The 19,620-nt window shown below is 38.2% G+C and overlaps 1 protein-coding gene across 1 annotated transcript in view; it reads left to right on the plus strand.

Annotated features, from left to right (window-relative positions):
• UNC13C (unc-13 homolog C) overlaps nt 1–19,620 on the plus strand; it is a 620,990-nt gene that overhangs the window by 37,955 nt on the left and 563,415 nt on the right. The gene's annotated exons all lie outside the window — the stretch shown is intronic.

Consider the following 19,620-nt stretch of genomic DNA (forward strand, 5'->3'; position numbering starts at 1 on the left):
TACATGTTTATGGTGTTGAAGTGTTTTATCCAAGAAGAAAGGATGACATTCCATTTGTTAAAACCTATCTTAAGTTTTTAATATTTAACTCTTTATGTGCTTAAATTTGTTTCATAAGTTGTTTCCTTCCTGGGTTGTAAAGGCTGTGCTTTAATCATGTATTTATTTAGTTAGTTAGTTTGCTTTCACTTGTCACCTAGAACAATGTCTTCAATATAGTTGTTAATTTGATTTTATAAGTATCCAGTGACAGAAATAGTACCCAGTGATGTGGTTACTATCCAGCTGAAAGGATACAGAAAAATATTAGGTTGGTTGTAATGGCAAAAATCCACAATTACTTGGCACCAACCTAATAAATTTAGAAATCCAGTTGACTCTTAAATTTTCTTATTATTGTAATTATCTTTTAAGATGGAGTCTGACTCTGTTGCCCAGGCTGGAGTACAGTGGCAATGGTGTGATCTCAACCCACTGCAACTTCTGCCATCCATGTTCAAATATTTCTCCTGGCTCAGCTTCCTGATAGAAGGGACTACAGATGTGCACCACTACAGGTGTGCGCCACCACACCTGGCCAATTTATTTTTTATTTTTAGTAGAGATCTGGTTTCACCATGTTGTTCGGGCTGGTCTCAAACTCCTGACCTTAAGTGATCCACCCACAGCCTCCCAAAGTGTTGGGATTACATGCATAAGCCACCATGCCCAGCCTAAATTTTCTTATACTTAACTCAGAATGTGTTCTAGAACTTTGAAACTGATTTTGCAAAAATAGAAATCTAAATTCCGCAGTTAACAAATAACCTGAGTGTCGCATTATTTGTAAAGCTTTCTGTGACATGCTTCCCTGCCTACCTATATATTTTTTAATTTATGGTTTTTATTGGCTGTATATTAGATGCATATATTTATGGGGTACATGACATTTTGATACAGACATACGATGTGTAATAATCGCATCATGGTAAATGGGGTGTCCATCACCTCAATAATTTATCCTTTCTTTGCGTTACAAACAATCCAATTATACTCTTTTACTTATTTTTAAATGTACAATGAGTTAGTGTTGACTGTAGTCACTTTGTTGTGCTATCAAATACTAGATGTTATTTATTCTAAGTTTATTTCTGGACCGATTAACCATCCCCGCATCCCCTTTCCTACCCCCAACTACCTTTCCTAGCTTCTGGTAACCACCGTCTACTCTCTATCTCCATGAGTTCAATTGTTTGAATTTTTAGCTCTCACAAATAAGAGAGAATACGTGAAGTTTGTTTTTCTGTGCTTGGCTTATTTCCCTTAACATAGTGACTTTCAGTTCTATTCATCTTGTTGCAAATGACAGGATCTCATTCTTTTTTAAGGCTGAATAGTGCTCCCACTTTTCTTCATCCGTTCGTCTGATGATAGACACTTAGGTTGTTTCCAAATCTTGGCTATTGTGAAAAGTGCTGCAATAAACAGGGGAGTGCAGATATCTCTTAAGTATACTGGTTTCCTTTCTTTGGGCATATAGCTAGCAGTGAGATTGCTGGCGTATATCATAGCTCTATTTTTAGCTTTGAGGAACCTCCAAACTGTTCTCCATAGTGGTTGCACTAATTTATGCCTACCTATCATTCGACTGTTCCTTCTCTGCATCTCCATGTACCACATAGATGGTTCTGTATTAGTATCCATCCCACTCTAGTGCTCTTGTCAATCTCTCCCTCTTAGGCTATAAGCTCATTGGAGGTATTGACTGTGACTGATTTCTCTATGCATCCTCCTATCATAATACCTATCTTAAGGCTGCCCTCTGTTAAATTGCCACAGGATGATTTCATGCTAACAGAATTTTGTGAATAGAATTAAATGTTGTGAATCTAGAATTTTATACTGTAAAAACATGCTGATACGCCATTGCAGAATCAAGAAGATAGGATCATTAAGCTGGATTGTTCAGCATCTACTTGCCGTTTATAATTTAAATATGGGAATGTGACCCAAATTTGAAAGATTTTCTTCACTTCTTAAGAACTTCCCATTTTCTCAACTGGTTTTATAATGTACCATGTTGACTATTTTCAACTATAAAGGCATATCACACTATCAATTATTTACATTAAACCTGTATTTTCTGTCTATACCCTGCCAGGTAAATGAGAGCCCAAATGACATTTTCACCAACATATTTATTTTTTGTTCTTATTTTTTTGTTTTCTCTTGCTGACCCTTAATGAAGGCTAGGCATAAATGGAGTCGACTTTGATGCAGTCAATTTTAATTTTTGCTTAGCGCTCATGAAGTCTGCTGCCCAGTGAGTTGTACCAACTGCATTGTTGTAACATCTGAATCAACTGCGGCTTACACTGTTTGATCAGGATGACAAAATTGCTTTATTTATTCTTCTTTTACAATTATAGCCTGCAGATAAATAGGCATTACTACAGGGATCAAGCTTGATCATGCTGCTTATTACATTACCAGATTTTCTCTGTGACTACAATGGCAAATTGATTAGATAAAACTTATTAACATGCAATGCCAAATAATTGATTTATTATACTAAAATACCTCTCATGCCTAAATCAGATACAATAACTCACTTTTAGTATGGAAAAATCATGCTTATGCATTTTGGGGTTTCCCTGAGCACTAAATTAGCTACTTAGGAGTTTGTCCTTGCCAACTCAATTATCATATCATGTCATTAGTCTTGTCTTCTTTTCTGTCATTTCTCTAGTAAAGTTATATCAGACTAATAATTCAAGTATACTATGGTGAGTGCTTACCTTGAAAAAATATATTTCCTGAGATTCTATTTTGCATTTAAATGTTCTTTTTATATGCGCTGCTACAAAACAAGCAAGTGCTATTGTTGTACTGATAACAGAAATTTATTTGGTCCCTCCAGCTGATCAACTGAGGGATTTTAGTTTGTAGCCATGTCTAGACAAAATGCAAATGTGAGTATTTGATGCTTTTTCTTACCATCAGTATGCATTTGGAAAGTGTTAAGCATTACTTCTCTGGGTTGTTTCATAGAATTAATTATCAAGATTTCAAAGACATCTTTGCATAGATGGTGTTTTATTTTTTTGGAATAAATTTATCCCTGCATTTGTTTTCTAGAAAGACATTGATAGAGTCATTCTAATAACAGGATGGGATGGAATTAAGGTAACACTAATAGGGAATGAAAGGTCATGAAACTAAAATATATGTTTTGCTTCCAATGAGTACATTTATTATTGACAGCTGGAAATTTTAGGACACCTGATGATGAAAGAAGAAAACTACTCAAAATGACTGCAAGAGAGTTGTGGGTACTCTCTTCACATCTACTGGATACCTTCCATTAGCTTCTGTGCTTCCCTTTATGATTTCTGTGATTACAAGAGCATATAAGTCCCAACTGAGTACAAGTAAAAAAATGTCAAGAAATTAACATCCTAGGAGCAACCCTTAACTAACAACTAGAAAGAATTGGTAGATACGTTCCCTTGTCCTTAGGTGGAACAACTGAGAGGTGTGTTCCATACCATTTTCTAGAGGTGGTGAGTCCCAGTTCCCCATGAAACTGACTTTTCTGTGTTGGTTTCTTCCTTTCCCTTTCTTACTTTGCCACACCTCTGCCAGTGTTTTCTACCAAATGGACTAATTTTGCTTAAAGTCTAGTTCAGAGTCTGATTCTTGGTGGACCTCACCTAAGACAGTGAATAAGGTCTATGCTCCCTCAGAATTTAGGTGGCTGGAAGAAAAATGGTACTCTATTTAGTAAATTTTAGTTGTACAAACAAAAGAAACACCTTTTGCTCTTGCAAGCTTGCCTCCTTTTTTTCCCTGGACCAGCGATATTTTTTTGCTAATTGGATCACTCCCCAATTTCCCTTCATATTGGATCTCTCTCTGTTGAAGTTGGGTTGGGGCACAAAGACCAACTTAAAGGCCTCTGAGGAAGTATACAGACCCTATGTCCAAATCCAAACCTTGGAATCTTACCTCCCTTGTCAGCACAATGGTACAGCAAGCCCTTTTAGGCATGCTTAAGTAAGAGAGAGCAAAGGAAACAAGACAGTGGAGAAAAGAGGGTGAGTTTCTCAACATGGTGCAAGAGAAAGTAGAAGGAGAGCTCTCATTCTATAAAACCTTTTCGTGAACAGTGAGCTTGCTCATTGTATGCAGCCTGATAATGGCTATAGAATGCCTTGGAGGCAGAAAGAATCAAGGAGAAAAGAAGGAAAAGGGAGAGGATTGAAAACCAGAAAGAGACTTTCTTTCCCCTTCATTCTTAGCATAGGTATGTCAGTTAAATCACGGTCATGGATGTTTGTAAATTTAAAAAATGCACCTCAGAATTTGGGCAGCCTGTATCAATCATATACCAAGAACTTAAATTATTAATTCATGCCAAGATGGGGAGTGACTCAAGATGACTTCATATATCTCTTAAGAATCTCCATCCTCGGCCGGGTGTGGTGGCTCACACCTGTAATCCCAGCAGTTTGGGAGGCCTAGGCAGGTGGATCACATGAGGTCAGGAATTCGAAACCAGCCTGGGCAGCATGGTGAAACCCTACCTTTACTAAAAATACAAAATTAGCCAGGCATGGTGGTGGGCACCTGTAATCCCAGCTACTTGGGAGGCTAAGGCAGGAGAATCGCTTGAACTTGAGAGGTGGAGGTTGCAGTGAGCCGAGATTGCACCATTGCACTGCACTCCAGCCTGGACAACAAGAGTGAAACTCAGTGTCAAAAAAAAATAAAAATAAAAAATCTCCATCCTCTGTGTGATTCTCCTAACATGGCAGAGGTCATAGTTTCCTATAGAGGATGATCCCAGCACCACATTCTAAACTGACATGATTCTTCTCTCCTAGCCCTAAACTCTCTCAACTCCATTTTTCTTCTTCTTTTCACAAAACTCAACCTTCTGGAAAGCAAAATGACACTGGTCCTAAACATGTGGTGCTTTTTTACATCATTTTGTTGTTGAGTATATAACTTCTACTTCAGGAATGCTTTTTACCTTCCATGTGGAAGTAGAGTTTAGTCTAAAGCACTGGTCCTTAGTGTGTTGTCCTTAGACCAGCAGTGTGAGCATCAACAAGGGAGCTTGATAGTCATGCAAAATTTTAACCCCACCCAAGCATACCGCTGTTAGAAACTCTACTGGTAGAACCCAGGAATCACGTTCAATAAGCCCTTCAGGTGATCCTGATCTTTCCTAAATTTTGGGAGCTACTCGTGTAATAATTGACCGCTGCAAATACTGGGAACTGAGGCATGAAAATCTCACTGTGGTTTGGTGTAAGTCTAGACATCCCAGTGATTCTATCCCATCCCCTTTCATTGAGAGACAAAATTGCAATTAGGAATGCTCATTGATCTTGATTCAGGAAGTTGGTGAGAGGGGAAAGAAAGGCTCATTAGTTCCCATTAGGGCCAGGCCTGGAGAATTGTAGTGGGGATAGATGAAGAGAAAACCTGTGGTATTTGTTTTTTTTTCCTTCCAGGATGAGAGAGGATGCCTTCCTATTTCCACACTGACTGAAATTTCACCAATTAGAGCTAATAAGAAAACATTCCGGAATATGTTAAGGAGTATGTGGGAAGATGATTAGTCATAAACTTAATGTGAATTAGCTTTCATTCTAACCTGGCTGATATACTTTAAGTAAATGAGAGTTTGATTCTAGGGAAGGGTAATTCCAAAGCAAGACACACACGAAGCTGAGTAAGAAGTGTGTGGTGGGGAAGGGGGCGATCGGCAAGAATTTAGGATGTTGGAGTCCTTGGAGAGCTTGGACAGGGCACCAAGTGGGAGGAGAGAAGTACTGAAGGTATATGCCAAAGCCAATACCAACTGTTTCCTTCATTTCAGATCCCTCCTAGGAGTCATCAGCTCTTGGTAAAGGATAGTGGTTATTTGATTTTTTTTTAACATCCTCACTTACTTCTCCCTCACTCATTTTTATTCTCCTAGATTCGGAAGATTGGAGTTTATGGAAGCAAACTAGTATTTTTCCAGCAATAGCATGGAAAATAAACTGCAAAGAAGATTCTGTCTTGAATGAATTCTAGGCACCAGTAAATGCTACAAGAATCACTTGACCTTTTAAAAAAATGACCAGTCTTTGTGCGAAGTGTGAAAACAATGCTATGCTTCCGTTGAGTTCCACAAATCTTTTTGATGCAGAAAAATGCTAATGGGATATAGCACAAAACCTTCAAGGTGGGAGACACAGCTGCCTTAGAGAGTCTGTCCTTGAGAAGGAGGGGAAAGGGCCATTAGACAAATCCATGTGGAAATACAGGATTTTTGGAGGCACAAAGGACAATAGGAGTTTCATGGATAAAACAGATACTGTTTTTTGACACCCAAGAATTTCTAAGATTTGGCCCACAACAGGTGAAAACAGGAGATGGATTTAAAGAGCTGTCTTATCCCTCTTTGTGTCTAGCTTCTCACCGTCCTCCTACCTCAATTTTTCTTTTTCTTTTTTTTTTTCAGATTTGTCAGGTCTGTCACATTTTGTGTCTAGCTTTTGGGGAAATTACTCTCACAAAAGATACTTAACCTATAAAGGTCAAGTGCAGAAAATTGTTCAGTGTCACTAACTTAAGGTCATATGGCTACCTAGTGGCAACAGAGAGATCCATGGCTCCATGATCTTGCCATAACTTCATTTGTTATTTCTGGCTATAAATAGACCTACTGGCTCTGCATAGACGTGGTCGATTTGTTGCTAAAAAGATTACAAAAATAACTGCAACCTCGAAGTTTGAGAACCTGTCTCTAGCTCACTTAAGGTCTTACACAGTGGGGGCTGGCAAGTTGACGCCTCAGATTTCCACTGTGCATCTTAGGATCAGCAGCGAATAAATTTGTATTGAGTCTGCACAGTTTCATTCAATACGCACGTGGAAGCAGTGAGACAAATGCAGTGTAGCTGATTTCCCAAGAGATGTTGCCAACATGAACCAGAAACTCATTCAGAATAATTAAATGGACAGATTCCAAATATATATTTACTCACATCACTCACTTCCCTCCCCAGTTTCCAGTGCTTCTCGTTCCTTTGCACTCAATCTATCAGCAGGAACCACTACCTATAATCTTGCTAAGAGCAGTTAAATAGGAATAACTACAGGTATTGTTTAATTCACTTTCAGGAAACAGGCTTTAACTGAAGAGTTCCCATCACTTTCCATGTGCTTCCCAAAATGTTAGAGGTTTTAATTTGCTTTACTGACCATCATCAGGTAAGAAAGCTTTCATGGAAGAAAGTCTTATATGAAGTTCTCAAAATCAGAGAAAGATGAGAGTACTTGAGAAGTAAAATATGCAAATAAATTCACTCTGCAAGGATTTCTAGCTGATGAATATTACTTTTGTTATAGAAAACTTCCTATGTTTAAGATTCATTCACTCCAGTGGTATCCTTGGAATTCTGAGCCAATATCTAGATCTCTAAATTAGATACGCAAACCAGACTGTCTTTCTCAGAGGTCTGGACTGCAGTAGGCATTTCAAATGATCTGACTACACAGGAGCTCACTTTCTAGCTTGGATCAGAGAGATAAACACCAGATACAGTCAGAAAAGTCCTCAGGGGCCCACCTCTCTGTTGGTGGCCTGCCTTTTGAGCCCTAACAAGGGAGCCAGCTACAGGACTTCTGCTATTGTTTACTTTGAGTTGCCAACGTCTTAGTTTCCCTAAGTTCCCAATTCCACTCTCCGATATGCTTTTTCTGCATTATACGATCTCTGCTGCCAGCCCTCACTATTCACCATTTCCTCACTGCACCCTTTTATATCTCGTGTTAGTTTTTGATAATGAACCATGCTAAGGTGACACAGAATATCGGGCCTGAGCCCTTTCTTTGATATCTGGTTCGTATTGGTAAGCCCCTGTAAGAAACATCCCCCAAATCTCAGTGGCTTATCATAACAAGGATTTATTTTTTGCCTCCATCACAGCTCAGTGCAGATTAGGAGGCTGTCTTCCAGGTAAGAATGCAAGATGCTGGGCCCTTTCTTTAGGATGGCTTTGCCATCCTGGAATTCTTCACTTCCAGTTAGTGGGAGAAAGACCAGTACTTCACAGGAACTTTTGGGGGCCAGTCCATTCCATTGGCAAGAGCTAGTTCCATGGCCCCAATCTAACTGCAAGTGAGACTGGGAAATACACTCTTTTTGTGCATCTTGGAAGAGGAATGGAGTTGGTGGACACCAACCTACTCTCTGCTATCCTCATTGCTGAATGACTTACTGACTTCCAATGAAGGGAGCAATATTAAGGAATCACTGTACTGGCTAATAGAAAAGAAAGCAAGCACAGTTTGAATTTAATTATTTTCTCTTCCATGATTACTTAACCATATCCCCAAATTTTACTATTTATTAGCATGAACACCTATGCAAAATTCTGGAGATCCAAATTACTTTATCTCTAATTATGACTTTGATATTACTTCGGCAGTTTTAAACAAATAGAAAAAGTTCAAAACATCCTTAACCCAGTTAGCAGAGTCATCTGCAGAGAAGCTTCTGGGAATAGTTTATCTCACTTTTGTGGTGTCAATAAAAGATATGCATGGATCATCTGAATTAATAAGTAAGGAGTTATAGATTGATTAAGATGATAGCTAATGCTTTTCCTGTCTTCTAGCATGATGGCCAGCAGCCTAGCACATAATAAGAGCTAAGAAATACAAGCTGATCTCTTTTTCCCTCCTCTGATGAGTAATTTCTCTGGTGAATCTGAGAATGGTCTTTGAAATCCCTTGTTAGGAAGTTGAAGCTTATGTTTGTTAGAGTCAGTCCATTTTGTGTCTTCACTGTTTTCAAACATTTTGTTTTTTTTAGACTTGGAAATCCATGGTGAAATTCAGTATCATCTGTGCACTTATGTAAAAACACAGAGAGACACTATAGGCCAAGGATTTCATTCAGCTCTCAACCCCACTGCAAGGTGGCCACAGGGCTCTACAGAGTGCTCCTCCATTGAGGAAATGGAGACCCACTGAAGTGAGATTTGTGAGGCTCAGAGGTCACGTGTTATGCCTTCAAAAGATGATTTCTAGGCAGCTAATGACCAAAATGATAGGCTCTTTCCCTACTTTGAGTAGTGGAGACCAGAGATGAGGCCAGTGGCTACGGTATTTGGGCACTGAAAATTGAGGAAAGGGAAAAAGTCCTCTGATGTGAGTGCTAAGATGTCCATCTGGTTTTACCCAGCACGATACTCCAGAAGGCAAAGTCTCGTCCCACAGAAATATCTAAATCTAATGCCTAGATTCCGAGGATCAGTGCTGAAGGGGAAAATAGAAAAATTGTTGTTTTTTTTAATTTAGGAAGAATAGATTTTGCCACACTAATACAGGATGTTACCACACTCATTCCATCTAAGACATGGCTTGTTTTGACAGTCTTTTAGCTTATAGCCCTGGCTCATGCTGATATTTTTTAAAGTAAATGAGTTTCTTAGATTATTAAGGCAATAATTCTTCCCTATACTCCTATTTAGTTCGATTTGATGACTGACCGTTTTTTAAATCTTGGTTGAAGATTCCTGAAAGCGATGTTGCCTCAAGTAATCACACTTAGCTCAAGGAAAACTGTATTGTCGTCACATAAACATCATCAAATATTTAAATCCATGCCATATTTAAAATTTCTTTTATTCCTTTATCTCCTGAGAGAACAGTGTATCTTTTAGGTTGTCTTTTAGGCCAACACACTCCACACCTAATTTTGGATTTTCTGGTTTCATATTTAATTAACATCTTATGTTATAAAAATTTTTAAATATTTGACTTGTTTCAATTGATTTAAGAAAATGTCCTTTCTCCAAGAGAAGGAGAATTCATTATTTCAGTCAACAATTCATGCTGTGAGAGGTAAAGCTTGTCTCTATGATAATGCATTTGAATATCGTTTTAGGAAATAGCTGTAAATGTTGCACTGTATGGACATAATAGAAGCATAACTGCAGTTTTGCAGTTTACGGTTTTGATATATATTTATGAGTACCTATTGTACAAAGTTGTAGGTCCACAATGAACTAAATATTTGTATCTCTCTGAAGATGCTAGGGGATATTCAGACTTATGTCATTAGCCCTCTGAGACTAGATTAATTCCTAAGTCTTGACGCCTCTACTTTTTCCTGATTAGAATGAAGATAACAATCCCTGTGCCCAATATGTGGGATGCTGTGAGACCTAGTGAGCTCAATACATGTGAAAATACATGTGTAAAAGTGTCAACAGTCTGACTCCTTTTTAAAATTAAGGAGTTAGAGTAATATTGCCAGGTAAATTGCAGGATACCCAGTTAAATCATATTTCAGATAAACAACAAATAACTTACACTTGCTAAATCTGGGAACCTTAAGTTGGGGTTATTGAGAAGAAGTCTCTGTCATTTTCCTGAGGAAAGAGAAATTTCCCATCCCTTCAATTTCATTATCTACACTGGGGACTAATTTTCAGGAGGGCCTTTTGGGAGCTCCTGTAGTCAGTGTTAAGGAAAGCCCCAATCAAAGTTTTGAATGTAGTAGCAACGTAACCTGAACTATTCAATAGCCACAACTTTTTAAGAGATTTTGATAACTGACTCGTAGACACTTTGAAACTGAAGTTCAAGAAAAATCATATAATTTGTTCCATTTAGAGATGAAGACTCAAGCCCAAAGTTGTGAAGTGTTTGCCATCATAGAGGTAGCTAGAAGAAGGACCACAGCTCGAACTTCCTTCTCCTGACTCCCAGGCCAATGTTCTTCCCGCTCCACCATGCTGGGTCTTGGGGCTAAATCAAGCTGCAACCTGCTTTTGTAAATAAAGTTTAATTTGGAACACAGACACATCCATTTGTTTACATATTGTCTATGGCTACTATAACTGTACAATGGCAAAGTTGAGTGGTTGCCACAGAGACTGCAAGGTTGGCAAAGCGTATACTTATTATCTGGTAGTTTACAAAAGTCTGCCAACCACTGCTAAAGGAGAAAGGGTTGATTGTCTTCACCTCATGGTTGTAAGTATATAACTGGCTTTGTTCTTCTAATTATCACAGGCACAACCATACTAAATGTATATATATTTTTTCAAAACATAAGCTGCACAAACCATGGATGAACACCCAGATTAACCGTAGTAGTCAATTTCAGGAAAGTGGACTAGAAATTGTCAGAATTTATTTTTTTTCCTCTTTTGATCCTATAATGAGGGCAAACTACAGGATTAGTGAGTAATATTGACAGGTCACTGTGCACAGGGCATTATATCTATTTTAGGCATTCTGAAATAAGTTACGGTGTTTGGATTCTGCCATCAAGATAAATAGTAAGTCGTATTAAAAAGTCCATTAGACTTACTTTGTATTATCTGGCACATCTTAAATAATTCTAGGAACACAATGTGATACTCAGTATATATTCATACAAATACAGATGCTTACACATTAAGCTATCCTGAATATCTTCAGAGAGCAGACTAAGAGACAGAAACAGATCTAAGGTCTTGTCTTAGTTTTATTCCTCTCAATATGTCAATGACAAAGGTTATCACTAGAAGGAGTGCGTTCCTCTTCTGTCTGAAAGTGTTTAAGCAGCTCCAAGATGACCTTTGGGAAGTTATAGAGAAAAGGGCTGGACTACTTGGCTAAATCCCTTTTTGTGCAAAGGTTCTATGATACCAGTCTATGACATTTTGGAAGCCTTGTGTACTGTCTCCTTTGTATCACAGTGACTGGAGTCTTCTTTCAGGCAGCCTATAAGGATAGACATTAATAATATCACAAGTGTGTCTGAATCCTGACCCACTGTCCATGTTTTCCTAGCAGGATTGTTTTAGAAGTTTGTTATGTCTGCATAAAATAATCCTGAAAACCACATCCTTAACTAAATTGCTCTCATGTATATATTGAAAATTATTCATGGCTCTATGCTTGGCCAAGTTTGTGTCGAACGTTTTTTATTTTATTTCTTCGAAGCTAAAGATAACTTGTCACGGGATATGTACTTGGAGAGGTATTTTGGTTGCTTAAAAGGAGAAGAAAATGTTCAGGTCAGCTCAGAAAAACATAATTTGTTTGAAATCACTCAAGGTACACTGTAGCGTTAGATAACGCCTTGAACTATGGTGAAGTTGGTATACCTGACCTCCAGGGATTCTGCAGCAGTTACTGGATCTGATTTTCTATAGATAGTGAAGAGCCACGTGAGGACTAGTCCTCAATATTCTGTAAGAACCTTTCTCTTTCCTTGGCCACAGAAGCGATGAAGAGAATAAGCGGTAAATGACATTTATGCTATTCCACATGCTTTATACATTACTTCCCTTAATCCACAGAATGAGTTGAGTATTGTTAACCTTCCATTTTACAGTGATCCTTAGACAGTTATGTAATAAGCTCAAGGTCATAGAGCTTGAAGCAAAGAAGCTGGTATTCTCATTTAGGTCTGTTGGATTCCGAAGCCCCTACTGGGGCGATTTTACCACAATGTCTCCCACCGGCAATGAAGAATCCAAGTAACACAGACTTTGGCTTTATGATTGAGCCAAAGCTATTTATAGCCTGTTTTTACATCAATTCAAATGTTTTCATTAAGCCCTTGCTGTGTTCGAGGCACTGAGACAATTGTTACAGAAATTCAGAAATACTTCATCACCCTCAAGGACCCTCGAGGATCTTATAATCTAGTTAGGCATAAAAGACATGAAGATATGAAAAGATAACTGAAAGTGGAAGGCAGCCCATGCCAACAGCTGACTAAGTGGAATATGTAAGTGCTACAGGGGCTTCAAGGCAGGCAAGTTACCACCAGCTGCAAGTAAAAGCAGAAGGAATGGAATTTGAGTCTGAATGCAGTATAAGATGATGTTACAGCCCATCACTCAGATGAGGATTGCAGTCTGTACATCACATTTTGTCTACAGACCTGTTTTGTTAGCTTGCATAGGTTTTTTTTAACCCTAAAAAAAATTTACATATAAATATGGTTCTGTTTTTTCTCAAATTTTTCAGGATACTTGGACCATGCATGTTCATGTGACAAAAGACAGGGCCCGTGTTTTCCAGTTAGCTGTGGCCTCTGCTCTCCCGGAAGCTGCAGTTTCTCTGCTTCCTTCATCTACATTTGTCACCTGGCCTTGTGGATATTTGGTCAAGATAAGGAAAGTAAAATCCAGAGAGTGAAGTAAAGTTTTTTAAGATCTCAACTCATTACTTACAAGCTGGATTCAACCCAAAGATTTCAAACTATTAGTCTAGTTTTCTTTTAATAGACCACACTATCATTCATGGGAGTTGGTTCATACTTTTCGGTAGAAGATATACAATTTATTATTCAACATCTATCGGGCCTGATGTGTTTGGAAAGGCAGTTCTTTTTTAACTTTAGAAAGATAATACTAGTCCTATATGAACTTTTATGAAATAAGTCTGGCAGAGTCTGGTGTAGCATCTGATAATTAATATTTTTATCATGAAATGTATGAATGTTCACCCCAAGTGGCAGAAATAAAGACTAGGCATACTCACCAATTCAGATCAGATTTTTATATCAAATTTCCTTCTTAAAAAAAATTTGTAAACTTTTAGGATTTCAGAGTTGCAGATAAATTGTGGATAGCTATAAATATCAATATTCTTGTCTCTGTTGTTCAATATTTTTATCTTTAAATGCAGATAGTAGTTCCTATTTCACTAAATATTTAATACTATATGTAAAAAACAGTGCCTAGAGCATAGTAAAATCTGTAGAAGTAATGGTTATGGTTACCATTTTCTATTATTGGTATTTTTGTGTAAAATATATACTTCACAAATCAGATTATTTATATATTCTTCTGCAACCAACTCATAAATGTTAACTTCAAAGCATGCAGAGGTACCATACACAAAAAAATGAGACTCCATATGATCAGTACTGAATGGCTCACTCTGATCCAGGTCCAGGGTAGGCAAACAATGGCCCATGGGCTATACGTGGCCTGCTACCTGTTTGTAGGAACAGCAAGATAAGAATGGTTCTTATATTTTGAAATGGTTGAAAAAAACAAAAAGAACACTATTTCATGACATATGAAAATTACATACAATTTAAATATCAGTGTTCATACATAAAGCTTAATTGAAACAGTCATGCCCTGTTTCACGTTGTCTCTGGTTGCTGTAATGGCAGAGTTGAGTAGTTGCAACAGAGACTACATGTTCCTCAAAGGCTAAAGTATTTATAATCTTGTGCTTTTAGAGGAAAATGTTCCTGATCCCTGCCCTGACTTACTGCTGGTCACGACGTCTCTTGATATCTCTGGCTCCTAACTTGATTGCCCTTTTCCTTCCTTGTCTTGCCTTCCCAAGCAAACTATTTCACTCTACTTGGTTTCCTAAGATGACCTTAGATTTGCTTCTACTACCATCTGGGACAGCCCTCCTTCTCTGTTGCAGAATTTGATCTTCTCCATTCTTTTATTACTTTTCCCGTAGACTTTGTATCTCTTTCTTTTCCTAGTTCTGGGAGTGGAAACCAGGACTCTGATCTATGGCTGACCTAGAATTCATGTGTGGAAGTACAGGGTAGTGAGCAGGGGTGCATTTCCTCTGGGATAACGCAGTCTGTAATTTCAGATGTTATTTCAAGCTTGTCTGAGATGCCAAACGCCCAGCCTAAAATAAGCCTTCTTTTAGAAAAATCTGTATTTTCACACCATAGGGATTTTGCTTCCTAGTGTATCTATAGATAAAATTGGTAATAAACCCAAATCCAGGGCAACTGAATTCTCCATCAGAATGCCCAGCAAAAGGCCTGGTAGGTAGCTGAGGCTGTCCTTTGCACTCTTTTGTTTCTTCAGTGGAGCTAATAGAGCATGAAGAGGGGAAAATTGTGCACATCACCCAAAGAGTTTGGAATACACCATGTTACTGTGATGAGTCTTGGCTTGCATAGATAACCCAAGGCCTTTTTATCCCCCTGTCTTCCAAGCCACTACCTTTTCTTTTTTCATACCTTAATGATTTTAATGGGAAGTTCAGTATAAGGTAGGCAGAGATAAGATGGGAAAGGAATTTGAATTATCTGGGAACTCTTAGAAGAGTTTTGTCCTCATTTGTATTATGTAATATGCACTTTTGAGTCCTCATAATGAGCTGAATAAAAGAACATTTTACTACTTGTAGGCATAATTATATAACTGAGTAATGAATTTGCTAACCAAACCTTGACCTTGCCAATAATTTAAACTGCCATTGATCCACAGCCTCTTTCTTCTTCTTCTTTTTTTTTTAAATTATACTTTAAGTACTGAGGTACATATGCAGATTGTGCAGGTTTGTTACATAGGTATGCACGTGCCATGGTGGTTTGCTGCACCCATCAACGCGTCATCTACAGTAGGTATTTCTCCTAATACTATCCCTCCCCTAGCCCTCCACCCCCCGACAGGCCCTGGTATGTGATGTTCCCCTCCCTGTGTCCATGTGTTCTCATTGTTCAACTCCCACTTATGAGTGAGAACATGTGGTGTTTAGTTTTCTGTTCTTGTGTTAGTTTGCTGAGAATGGTGGTTTCCAGCTTTGTCCATGCCCCTGTAAAGGACATGAACTCATCCTTTTTTATGGCTGCATAGTATTCCATGGTGTATATGTGCCACATTTTCTTTATCTAGTTTATCATTGATGGGCATTTGGGTTGGTTCCAAGTCTTTGGTATTGTGAACAGTGCTGCAATACATATGCATGTGCATGTGTCTTTATAGTTGAATGATTTATAATCCTTTGGTTATATACCCAGTAATGGGATTGCTGGGTCCAATGGTATTTCTTGTTCTAGATCCTTGAGGAATCGCCACACTGTCTTCCACAATGGTTAAACTAATTTACACCCCCATCAACAATGTAAAAGCGTAACTATTTCTCCACATCCTCTCCAGCATCTGTTGTTTGCTGACTTTTTAATAATCACCATTCTAACTGGCGTGAGATGGCGTCTCATTGTGGTTTTCATTTGCATTTCTCTAATAACCAGTGATGGTGAGCATTTTTTCATATGTTTGTTGGCTACATAAATCTCTTCTTTTGAGAAGTGTCTGTTCATATCCTTGCCCACTTTTCGATTGGGTTGTTTTTTTCTTGTAAATTTGTTTAAGTTCTTTGTAGATTCTGGATATTAGCCTTTGTCAGATGGATAGATTGCAAAAATTTTCTCCCATTCTGTAGGTTACCTTTTCACTCTGATGATAGTTTCTTTTGCTGTGCAGAAGCTCTTTGGTTTAATTAGATCCCATTTGTCAATTTTGGCTTTTGTTGCCATTGTTTTTGGTGTTTTAGTCGAGAAGTCTTTGCCCATGCCTATGTCCTGAATGTATTGCCTAGGTTTTCTTCTAGGATTTTTATGGTTGTAGTTCTTATGTTTAAGTCTTTAATCCATCTTGAGTTAATTTTTGTATAAGGTGTAAGGAAGGAGTCCAGTTTCAGTTTTCTGCATATGGCTAGCCACTTTTGCCAACATCATATATTGAACAGAGAATCCTTTCCCCATTGCTTGTTTTTGTCAGGTTTTTCAAAGATCAGATGGTTGTAGATGTGTGGTGTTATTTCTGAGGCCTCTGTTCTGTTCCATTTGTCTATATATCTATTTTGGTACCACTACCATGCTGTTTTGGTTACTGTAGCCTTGTAGTATAGTTTGAAGTCAGCTAGTGTGATGCCTCTGGCTTTGTTCTTTCTGTTTAGGATTGTCTTGGCTATGTGGGCTGTTTTTGGTTCCGTATGAAATTTAAAGTAGTGTTTTCTAATTCTGTGAATAATGTCAATGGTAGCTTGATGGGGATAGCAGTGAGCCTATAAATTACTTTGGGAAGTATGGCCATTTTCACTATATTGATTCTTCGTATCCATTAGCATGAGATGTTATTCCATTTGTTTGTGTCCTCCTGTCTTATTTCCTTGAGCAGTGGTTTGTAGTTCTCCTTGAAGAGATCTTTCACATCCCTTATAAGTTGTATTCCTAGGTGTTTTATTCTCTTTGTAGCAATTGCGAATGGGAGTCACTCATGATTTGGCTCTCTGTTTGTCTATTATTGGTGTACAGGAATGCTTGTGATTTTTGCACATTGATTTCGTATTCTGAGACTTGGCTGAAATTGCTTATGAGCTTAAGGAGATTTGGGGGTGAGACGATGGAGTTTTCTAAATATATAATCATGTCATCTGCAAACAGAGACAATTTGACTTCCTATTTGAATATGCTTTATTTCTTTCTCTTGCCTGATTGCCCTAGCCAGAACTTCCAATACTATGTTGAATAGAAGGATCCACAGCCTCTTTCTATTCACAGTTCTTCAAGAATTTGTTACCTTAAAGCACTTTCTTAACTGGTGATGTAGGTTGTTAGTATCATCAATATCGTGTGGTTGGAGTCAGTCAGACCTGTGCTCCAACATTTACTATGGCCTGAGCTGCAATTTCTATATCTGTAAAATGTGTTATATCACTCAAAGAACAATAACACAGTCAAAGGAAAGGGTGTATGTAAATGATTCAGTTGGTGCCGATGTAATTGTAGTTTTTACTATTAAAAGTAATGTCCAAGGCCGGGCGCGGTGTCTCATGCCTATAATCCCAGCACTTTGGGAGGCCGAGGCGGGTGGATCACGAGGTCAGGAGATGGAGACCATCCTGGCTAACGTGGTGAAACTCCGTCTCTACTAAAAATACAAAAAATTAGCCCGGCGTGGCGGCAGATGCCTGTAGTCCCAGCTACTCGGGAGGCTGAGACAGGAAAATGGTGTGAACCTGGGAGGCAGAGCTTGCAGTGAGCTGGAGCTTGCAGTGAGCCGGAGCTTGCAGTGAGCCGAGATCGTGCCACTGCACTCCAGCCTGGGCAACAGAGCGAGACTCTGTCTCAAAAAAAAAAAAAAAAGTAGCGTCCCAAACTGCAATTGCCTTTGCATCAACTGAATACTTTGTCCAGCATGTCAGACTTTTTGAGCTTTCCATAAGTGATGGTTGTTAATACTATCAGAAGTATTGAGCAGCGATTGTAGAATCTCAGTGTGGCTAACTGCATTGCAACTTATTGAAAATAATTCATGCATAGTTTGTATATGTATTGCATTTATGAATATGTGTGTGCTCATATTTAAAAAAATTCCGTGTAACTATCATCTTCAGATATAATAATGCCAGAGAATAATTTTAAATATTAAATGAACATGCAAATCAAAATAGTTTTAAATCTGCAAGCTCAACAGGACTTTAGAGATTATCTAGATAATTGCCTTCATTTTACAGATGAGGCTACTTAGTAATTTGTTCAAAGTCACACAGCTAGTTGATTGCAGTCCACTTCAGAATAGGGTCTTCTAGAGTTCTAGGTCACCTCTTTCTGCTCCTTCACTTAGAATCTTATATTGAATTTAATTTCCGTTTAAATGCCCTCCACCATTTATAAATGTGGGTAACATTCAGGTTAATTATTTTTTTAAATGTTTACAGTTCCCTGGAAAACACCACATTTATTGGGTAGTGGAAATAGAATAGGAGGTGCTGGCAGAGGAGTGATAGTCTCTATTACCACTTGATAACGAGTTGGTTTCTGCATAAGAAAACTAGAAATTGGAATTGTCATTACCCACCACCCAACACGCAAATACACACTTTTAACTTCATTTCCATGTTCTGTTTTAGGTCAAATCCCTGTGGGAGTATTCTTTGCTGTTAAGTAGGAATAAAGGGGGAAAAATGGATATAGCTGAACAAATATTTCTACTTGCTTTCTTTCCACCTGAGTTGAACTTAACATTATCAGATTGATTTAGAGAAATTATTATAAAAATCCTCTTTGTAATAGTGGTCTTTATGAATTGTTATATTTTTCTAATCTGTAGAATGGATGTTTTTTCCCTATATTTATGCATAAGAAAATGGTATCTGAGAGATGAGTAGCTTATCAAGGTCACATGGTTAATTATTGGTTAAACTGAGTCTTGGGTTTTGGTCTTTAGGCAACAAGTCCAGGGGCCTGTTATAGTGAAGACTGTGAGTCTCTTTCTTCCCTATATTTATGGGTCTCAAACAACCTTGGAAGCAAAGGGAATGAAAAAAGGGAAAGGACTTCCTATAGGCCATTGCTTACTGAATATCTTGCTTGGAAAACTCTAAAAATGAATTGTTAATACAGATTATTAAACATGTTTCTTATGGTGCATTTTAATGCATTTTCTTATTTGCAAATTGTATTTCTTCAGCAAGATTTTCATTCGTAAAACATCTATTTCTTTTTTGTTTTTCATTTTCTTTTTTTTTTTTTTTTTGAGACAGAGTCTCTCTCTGTCTCCCAGGCTGGAGTGCATTGGCGTGATCTCAGCTTACTGCAACCTCTGCCTCCCAGGCTCAAGTGATTCTCCTGCCTCAGCCTCCTGAGTAGCTGGGACTACAGGCATGCACCACCACACTCAGCTAATTTTTGCATTTTTAGTATAGACTGGGTTTCACCATGTTGCCCAGGCTGCTCTCAAACCCTTGGTCTCATGTGATCTGCCCGCCTAGGCCTCCCAAAGTGCTGGGATTACAGGCATGAGCCACCATGCCCGGCCAACTACTTCTCAAATTGGCACAAATAGA

This window comes from Hylobates moloch, unplaced genomic scaffold (genome assembly GCF_009828535.3).
Source record: "Hylobates moloch isolate HMO894 unplaced genomic scaffold, HMol_V3 SCAFFOLD_14, whole genome shotgun sequence".
Classification (NCBI taxonomy): Eukaryota; Metazoa; Chordata; class Mammalia; order Primates; family Hylobatidae; genus Hylobates; species Hylobates moloch.